This window comes from Chrysemys picta, chromosome 2, assembly GCF_011386835.1.
Source record: "Chrysemys picta bellii isolate R12L10 chromosome 2, ASM1138683v2, whole genome shotgun sequence".
In the NCBI taxonomy this organism is placed as follows: Eukaryota; Metazoa; Chordata; order Testudines; family Emydidae; genus Chrysemys; species Chrysemys picta.
The window spans coordinates 59,753,444-59,762,024 of NC_088792.1; the positions used below are offsets into that span (position 1 = coordinate 59,753,444).

The 8,581-nt window shown below is 41.8% G+C and overlaps 1 long non-coding RNA gene across 1 annotated transcript; it reads right to left on the reverse strand.

The window, feature by feature from the left end:
* Window positions 1-2,483: 2,483 nt before the first annotated feature.
* LOC101939292 (uncharacterized) lies at window positions 2,484-7,886 on the reverse strand. Its single transcript, XR_256504.4, has 4 exons — window positions 7,746-7,886; window positions 4,467-4,569; window positions 3,658-3,826; window positions 2,484-2,744 (listed from the first exon to the last, which is right to left on the reverse strand). It is a non-coding gene; the product is annotated as an uncharacterized LOC101939292 (long non-coding RNA).
* Window positions 7,887-8,581: the final 695 nt, after the last annotated feature.

Below are 8,581 nucleotides of genomic sequence, written 5' to 3' on the forward strand. Positions count from 1 at the left end.
TCGGACTCTCAAGCACACGTTTCCGCTTCTCAGCATCAGAGCATTCCCACTCTTGGACAAGTGGCACAGTAAAATCCCTCCAGGTCTCAGGTGACACCCCTGAGAAAGAACGTAACCACTTGTATGGAGCACTTTCATATGCCGGCTTCAATGCATCTTTGAGAGCGTTTCCCAGCTCTTTGGCCCATCTCACCAGGCTGGATGCTGCAGGCGTTGGAGTCCCTCCTAATGCCAAAATTAATTCTTCTCTTGTCTGCTTCTCATCCACCATCAGAGCTTGCAATTTCTACGCTAAAGAATCCACATCAAGTGACAGGGGCACACTAGAAGGGGACTGCTCTGCCCCCAGAATTGTCCAGGGGATACCTTCTACTTGCACCTCCTTGGGCACTTTATCAAGATCTGCTTCTTTGGAATGAATACATAGTGCTACCATGCCCTTCACTTTGTGGTTGTAAATACGGGTGTGGACCTTTACCCTCCCTAGTATTTCAGCTGCATCTAGGCTCTCCTCAATTTCATTTAGTTCCGTCTCTTCTGGGAACCTCGCCACCAGCACAGCTTTGGTTACTGGGATTCGTGCCCCTCGGCACAGGTCTTCTAGTAATTCTCTCTCCCTTTTTTTTTGAAATTGAGATGAAAGTCACTCAGAAGTTTCTTTGCTCTGTGAAGGAGAGCCCAGGGTGCGCAATGTAGGCGTGTGTGTGTACTGCAAAGTCCCCATACGGGCCACCAAGTGTAACTTTAGCGCCCTCGTGGCCAAGATGGAGTCTGCTCTGCAGGCAGCTCTTGCCAAGAGAAGGCACACACAGGAATGAAGCAGGAAAAATCCCTTCCACCCCAGGGGCACCTGTTCCAAATCCCCCAGAGTGAACACACACACAGGAAAAGTACAATGGATATAAGAAAGGGAGATATTTATTTACAGAGGGATGAGAGGAGAAAAACAACAAGGGGAAATATAGGGAGAGCAGTAAAACAGGGTTGCATTCAAACCAAGGCCCCACGGGCTCAGTGGTAGCACAGTCTGGTAGGGCAGACACTGAGCAATGTGTCTGCACACAGAGTTTAGGAGTCCTGAGCAAAGTTCTAGTCCAGGTGCTCCTGGTCGTCTTCGGCACCAGTGAACTTTCCCCCAACAAACCCCTCTGGTGCCCTCTTCTGCCGCTCTCTGCAAAGCCACACAGAGCAACCACCTCCCCACTTAACTATCTAGCAACTTCCTTCCTTGTTCCCAATGTAGAGTCACAAGCCCCAGTACTCACAGCCCCATGCAGCTCTGGGCAGCCGTGATACTGGGTCCAGCTCCAGCCTGTCCTTCTCGGACGATTCCTCCCTGGCGCAGTGCTTCTCCTGGCTCCTGTCCTGGCGTGTCCCTGATAAGCCGCCCTGGCCTTCCCAGGCTTCAGGCAGGTTCTTTGCTGCCTCACTTTCTCTCTCCCTCTCAGCTTCAGAATCACCCCCTTGAGTTTCCCTCCTTTTTTCCTCACTCTCTCCCTCCCCACTAGGAAAAAGATTTAAAGGGGCCATGCTCTCTAAACCCCAAAGGGGTTACACTAAGGGCCTATGAACACATATGAACATTTCTGATTCTAGTAGAAGGCAGTTGTGTGCAATCACACATGTATGCACACTAGTTCAGTACAATACCAAGACCCCTTGCAACCATAGCTACTGCATCTTGATCACATTTATTACATTGTCATCACTTTAGCAATGGAATGGTTTTTACACAACTGACACATGTCTGATGTGTATTTATCAGAAACAGGATTTCTATCCATCTTTCATGCAGTACAAAAATACGTTTATGAAACCACAAAACGTAATGGTGCACACGTCAGTGCTTGCGGTTGACCTACTTTTTCATTTTTGTTATACACTTAGGGGCAGATTTGTAAGTATCTTCTGGATACCAGAAGAAAAACCATCTGAAATGACCAACTCAGATGGTCTACAGCTGTTTTGCATCACCAAAGCAGTACAAAGCACTGGAATTTACAAATAAATCTGGCCCGTAATGTACTGGTTTATACATTCATTCCACTGTGAAATCAATAAGCACTTTTTAATTGGTTCCGATTCACACTGAGACTGCTTCCTTCAAATTGCACGAGACAAGCTTGTTTCTGCGTATGTCTATGAATCAATATGTACTTATCTGTAGACTAATGTATGTAACTGCATTGACTATGAACTTTAACACTTTGAACAGGAGATCAAATCTGTAACAGTGTCTCATATTTTGTATTAATTAGTGTTGCTTTAACTAATAGCTTTCGCTATTTTGTCTTTTTTTTTATTTGAGTCAATGGACATTTTAGTTCTTCTCTTGTTTCAACCTTTGTAATCTGTGGGGAAGAATCTTACTAGCTACTCAAAACATGAAATATTAAAAAGGTCAAAAAACTCGGTGTTATGACTAGAGCAGAGTGAGATATAAATTATGTAAAATGGGACAAACTCTGCTTGCATGTTGATGCAAATGCATTGACTGTAGTGTAGGTGCAGCTAACGTAGCCAGCACCTATGAGCGTTGTAGCCTTCCTCAGCTGTGTACTTTATGATCTTATCAGGAAAAATGACTGTCTTTAACGAACATCAGTATTTGGGCCTCAATCTGCTGCATTGTCACAAAGATTTCACCTCCAACAGCACAGTGACTCCATTTCAAGTCCTTGGTTCATCATTTTTGGCTGCCGGTTAAGTTCTAACTCAGAGGTAGAGTTCCACCTAAGGATAACCTAAAGAAAGCAAATATGAAAATATATAACGGTTGTAATTTACACTGATTTACACATAAAGAAAACATGAGGGAAGCTCAAATTTAACATCTACTAACCTATGCACAGTGCAAAGGAATAACTGCATTTAAAACAACTCCACCACAGCTTCTTGACCAATCGCTGCCACTTTCCTGGCACACTGGTCAGTATATGTGTAGTTCTATAGGTTAATCCTAATTTACTCACTTTATGGGTAATAAACTCATCAAGAAGGAAATTAGCATGACCCTCTGTCCATCAGGATTTCAGGGTTTGTTTCTAAAGTTTTGGCTCAATCAGATTATCTAAAAAGCAAGAGGAAAACCGACTATTACCATATGTTCAGCACTAACAGCCATTAATGTATGTGTTAAGAATGGAGTAAGATCACTGGCAACATTCATCTTCTGAATTATTCTAGATAGCTTGAGAAAACTGTCAACCCAGTTACCAGCTAATTGAGAATTGTTTGTATATTGGAACCTTGATTCCATTTATTGAATTGTGTGAAACTAGAGCACTATGCTATATGGTAATCATTCCACTGAAGGTTCTCTCTCTCTCTCTCCTGAACCAGTTTTGGTTTGTATCTTAATCATCAGAATTTGGGGATCCAAATTTACTACTGGTGTAAGCAGGCTGAACTTCATGGGCTTTAATGGAATTGCACCACCAATGCTGGGAATGAAGCTGGATTAAGAGTGTTTTATGGGGCTATAGAACATCCCTTCACTGGTTGAATCCAGAGACTGAATATACATGAAGCTTGTAAAGCCCCATAAAATATTGTCCTGTAATAACCTGCTGCTTGGTTCTTCAGCTATTAGTAATATAACTTGTTTGAGTCTATATGTTTCACAAAGACAAACCAGTCACAGTATATTAACTGTACCTATTTCTCCCGTTTGAGTCCAGAAGTGAAGCCATGTCCACAATGAATGAGACTCATCACAACTTTCTCTGCTGCAGTATGCTGTATTGGATATAAACAGCTATCTTTTTTGCCAACCCAGAGTGCAGCATCATGTATTCATAAGATGAGAAGAATTCTGGAGCAAAGCCTAGGTAGGAGAGGCAGATTAGCTTGAGACACCAGAATATATTGACATTTTATAAATTATTCTATCTTTAATATAAATTATTCTAGGATTTTTTAACACTTCTAAAATATCTTTCCCAAAAACATATATTTTAAGAAGTTCCTTATACCAGAAGCAGGGCCGGCTCTGGCTTTTTGGCCACCCCAAGCAAAATAAAAACCTGTGGCGCGGCCGGAGCCAGGGTGCAGGGGGACTCCCTGTGCTGCAGATGTGCCCTGGCTAGCGGGGGGAGGGAGAGGGAGCGGGGAGAGAGAGAGAAGGAGGGTGGCCAGGGCTTCAGTGGGGTGCTTCCACGCGGCCCCTCCCGCCGTGCCCCCTGCCGGGAGGGCTCCGCATCACTCCGGTCGGCTGGGAGGGAAGGACGCGGGCTGCCCTGCCTGGCTTGCTGCAGGGCGCTCCCATTCTCCACGCCGCTGGCCCCTACAGGGCGGCCGGAGCGGAACAACAACAACAACAAAAAGCGGCCGTGCTGCCCTAGGACTGGGCAGAATGCCGCCTCCTACAAGCTGCCGCCCCAAGCACCAGCTCACTCGGCTGGTGCCTGGAGCCAGCCCTGACCAGAAGCGTATTTATGGGGGAGGGAGGAAAGTGTCTCACTTACCTATTATAGTCTGAATGAATGCTGAATTGTTTTCCCCATTAGAATGATCATCAATGTAAGAGTTGTCACTGAGAACATTGGATTTTTTCTAGAAGCTAGGATTCTGAATAGAGAAAACTGATCTTAAAAGGAAAACTCTTATTTACTTTCAAATATTTATCATTCTCAGTTATGGGATGAGAAACATAGGGGACAAGTACGTACCCATAGATTAGGGTTTTGTAAAGGTTACCCAGTTGTGAAATCTGAATTGAACTTCACATGCAAATAGATAAGACTTGCAAATGTTGTGGGCTCAGTAAATGAGGCTCAGTGAAAATTGGACCCTTACTGTTGATTGAATATCCTCTTTGCAGAGACATCATTATTTAATACTTGTATTTCATGTCATAGATGTGCATGGCACTTTAAGTAGAAACTAAAGACATGAGGTGAAATCCTGGCCCCATTGGAGTCAATGGGAATTTTGCCACTGACTTTAGTAGAGCCAGAATTTCAGCTGACCCATGAAGTTTACAATCTAGGGGCACAAACCCACAAAGATACTCCCATTGACCTCAGTGGGATCATTCAGAGTAGTAATTGCTATGTTGCTAATGTTTACAATATTGATCCCTACGTTAAATACAACAAAGCATGATGCAGAGAACAGTTATGGTGAAGGAACGAGAGAGGACAGAGATGAGATAGCTTGAGTTTACGGAGTTATGGATCAAATTAGGACTTTTTTGAGGGCACGAGGGTTTGATTCTGTAACAGCTCAGATATGTAGTCTCCCCTTTCAAGCCTCTGTTTTGATCATCCTGTCTATTCTCAACCAGCTGATTGTTTTGTGATGAGAAATCACAAAAGAGCTGGCCAGGAAATGGACTTCCATGAAAAAAAAAATTTTTTCTATAAAAACCTTTGTCCTGAATCAGGCTGAAAATCCAAAATCTTTGAAATGAAGAATTGTGGACTTCCAGTTTCAGAAATACCAACCTCAACAATATCTCTGAAACAAAATATGCTCCCATATTTCCTAGGCTTCCTGGCTTCCTGCTCCTGGACAGCCTGCCTTGTGTGCTGCTGAGGAGCAGGGAGACTGGCAGCCCTGGGAAATTAGATGCAGGGTTCCCAAGGCTTCCCGTTCCTTGACAGCCCACCAGGCAGGCTGCTAGGAGCCTGCAAGCCCTGAGTGTGTGGAAAACTTTTCTTCAGAATATTTCCAGCCAATTCTACTTCTATAGCTCTCTCCTTCACTTCATTTCCATGAAATCAGCCATGCAGTATGATATCTAATCTAATCTTATCTATATATTCATTATGGCTCCAACTTTAGCTTCAAATCCTAACTTCTCTCTCCAATTAGTTTTGAAACCTCTTTGCTGTAGTGTGTATATATAATCCCTGCAAATGCTTAGTTATTCCAGTTTGTGCAGTGCCCCTTGATCTGAGTGCTTTGCTTTTTGATACCTGTCTCTTGGGAGGAAGGAAGAGCGAGCACCTCCTTATCAGAAATATTTTGAGGTAGGTTTCCTAGTAATTGTACTGACAGTTTGCTCTTCCTGAAAAATCCTTTGGGGAGTACATCATTAGCTCATGTTAAATAGCACCATGGTGCTCTTCAGACCCAGTACTGGTTGGTGACAGCTTTGTATTAAATAATATGAAAGACCAAGTGAAAACCAAAATACAACTTCCATAGAATCATAGCTGCAAGTTTAGAGATAGAAAAGACCCATCAGGTCACCTCGTCCAGCTGCTGCAGAGCTGTTTCCTAATCGTACTGCAATGCTTCCCCTTCACCGCTAGCTTTATATAAGTGTGGCTGGAGAGACGATATAAGAGAATGTAGAAGCTAAGTGTTTTGCTGTGTTTCCTTTAGCCAGCTCTAAGGGAGACATCTGCTTTTGTAGTAGATAGGGCCCTGCATCCCAGAGATTTAGCCCTAATGATCCATCTGTTTGTGACTTCCAGGTTTGATTACTGCGTCTCATCATTTATAACACAAGCATCATCACACCCTGAAATGGCTCTAACTGGTAGAAATGCAGAAGTTTGTCTATTTTGGCAACACAGCAACCTCTGCACTGTTAAAGGTCTCTGTGCTAATATTCTCAGTGCTAAGTAGCATTGACCTGAACTACCTGAAAGATCGCCTCTCTGCCTTCATGACCATTACGTTCCTCCACAGCTATGTACCTATAGAACTATTGCATGTATCAGCCAATAGCATGAGGTTGAGTGCCAAAAACAGAATATTCACAGGAACTGCCCATATGGTAGGGTAATAGGCATGGATTTCAGTGTTCAGAAATGAATTCAAAGCCCATCACTTGACTCAATGTTCTCACAATAGCTTTCCACATACATAGTTACCTTCACACACACTCTCAAACTATTACCCATTCAAGTTTTATTCCTACAACTGGGGAAGGGAGAATTTTTTTGTACATTGTTATTGTTACTACTTGGGAGTACTGTGGTGACAAGTGTCTTAGACCTAAGGAATTGTGGTTTCTGCCCTTCATTCAGATACAACAGAGTTTCCATTGGTGTCAGAGTTGCAGGATGGTGCTGAACTTGATCCACATGGGAATATAGAATAAAGATGTACCAAGCAAGTGTTACTGCTACAATCTGAAAGTAACAGAAGAGGCTAGATTTAGGGAAAACCAAGAAATGAAGGAGAGAAGGCTGAGACAGATGGAGGACGTCCTATAGTAGGTGAACAGAGAAGATCTGATGCCAGCTAATGGGCTTGGAGAGCTTGGCTTATGCTTTTTGGTACATATTTTGCAATCTGAACTTTGTGTAAAAGTAATGTAAACAGAATCCATTTGATCATTTCTAGTGTCTCAAACTTTTTCTTCCAGAACTGTAACTTTTTTTATCTAAGCCATCCAAGTATGAAATACCTGCTGACCTAAACAGGTACCAGTGGCTTGGCCGGAAGGATAAATATTCACAGTGGTTTCAGTCACATGTTCCATCTGTAGCATATAAAATAGTGCAACTTTATTGAATTCAAATCTGTCCTGACATTGGACTCTTGTTTCTAAATAATATTGCATCATATGCTTTTAGACATTATTTATTGTTCATTGGACCAATTCTCTGTGAGATGCAGGAGGTTTAAGACTTTACTGAACTCTTACCAAAGGAATTTCAACATATCTGTTTGTTTGGACAATATTTTAAATTCTGGTCTCCTTTATTTTGATGGAATAATCTTGCACTGTTGGCATTATCCTTTAATAAAATATATATGTTATATTCAAAGAAAAATGATCTCACCTTGTTTATTCAGATGCTTCCATATAATCTCCAGTTCTTTGGGTACTGAACTGGGAGTCAAGAGACGTAGATTGAATTCCTGGCTCCGCCACTGAGCTGATGTTTGACCTTGGGCAGGTCATGCTGTGTGGCTAAATTTCACCATCTGTGAAATAGAGATGATGTTTACCTGCCATTGTAAAGTATTTGGCCATCTTTATTAGACAATTGAGTTCCAAGGAACTGAAGTATGGAAGGGTTACTACTTCTCTTGGGACTTTATTGCACAGTCGAATCATACTTAGTCTTAAAAATTTCTACTGATATTTGCCTAAATTTTGTTTTGCTCAATATCATCCCATTCCATTACTCCCTAGTTATATTCCCATGTATCTTCCTATATAATTCTCTAAACTTTATCCTGGCTCTTTGTTCATCACCTGCCAGATAACTTCTTCTCTCACTAGGTTTGTAAATCCTTTTGACAAAAGATAACATTTTCAAAAGTACCTAAATTACTTGGAAGCCTAAAATGCATTTTCAAATGCGTCAGTCACTTACACTGTTAGTGCCATGGGCTCCCATCTCTGATACACAAGTTGTACAATAGTATAATTCTCTTGAGTTTAGTGGATCAACTCCTGATTTGAAATGGTATTAGTTAGAGGAAAATTGGGCCTACAGTGCCATGTTAACAATTATCGATAATCAGAATTTTCATCCTACAGAAAATTCTGATATTTTGACATTTGTGTTGTCTCCCCAAATGAGACAAAAAGTTGAAATATATATTAAAAAAAATCTGTAAAGAAAAGTTCCAAAAATTTAATTTGTTAGAAAAATGTCAAAATAAAACA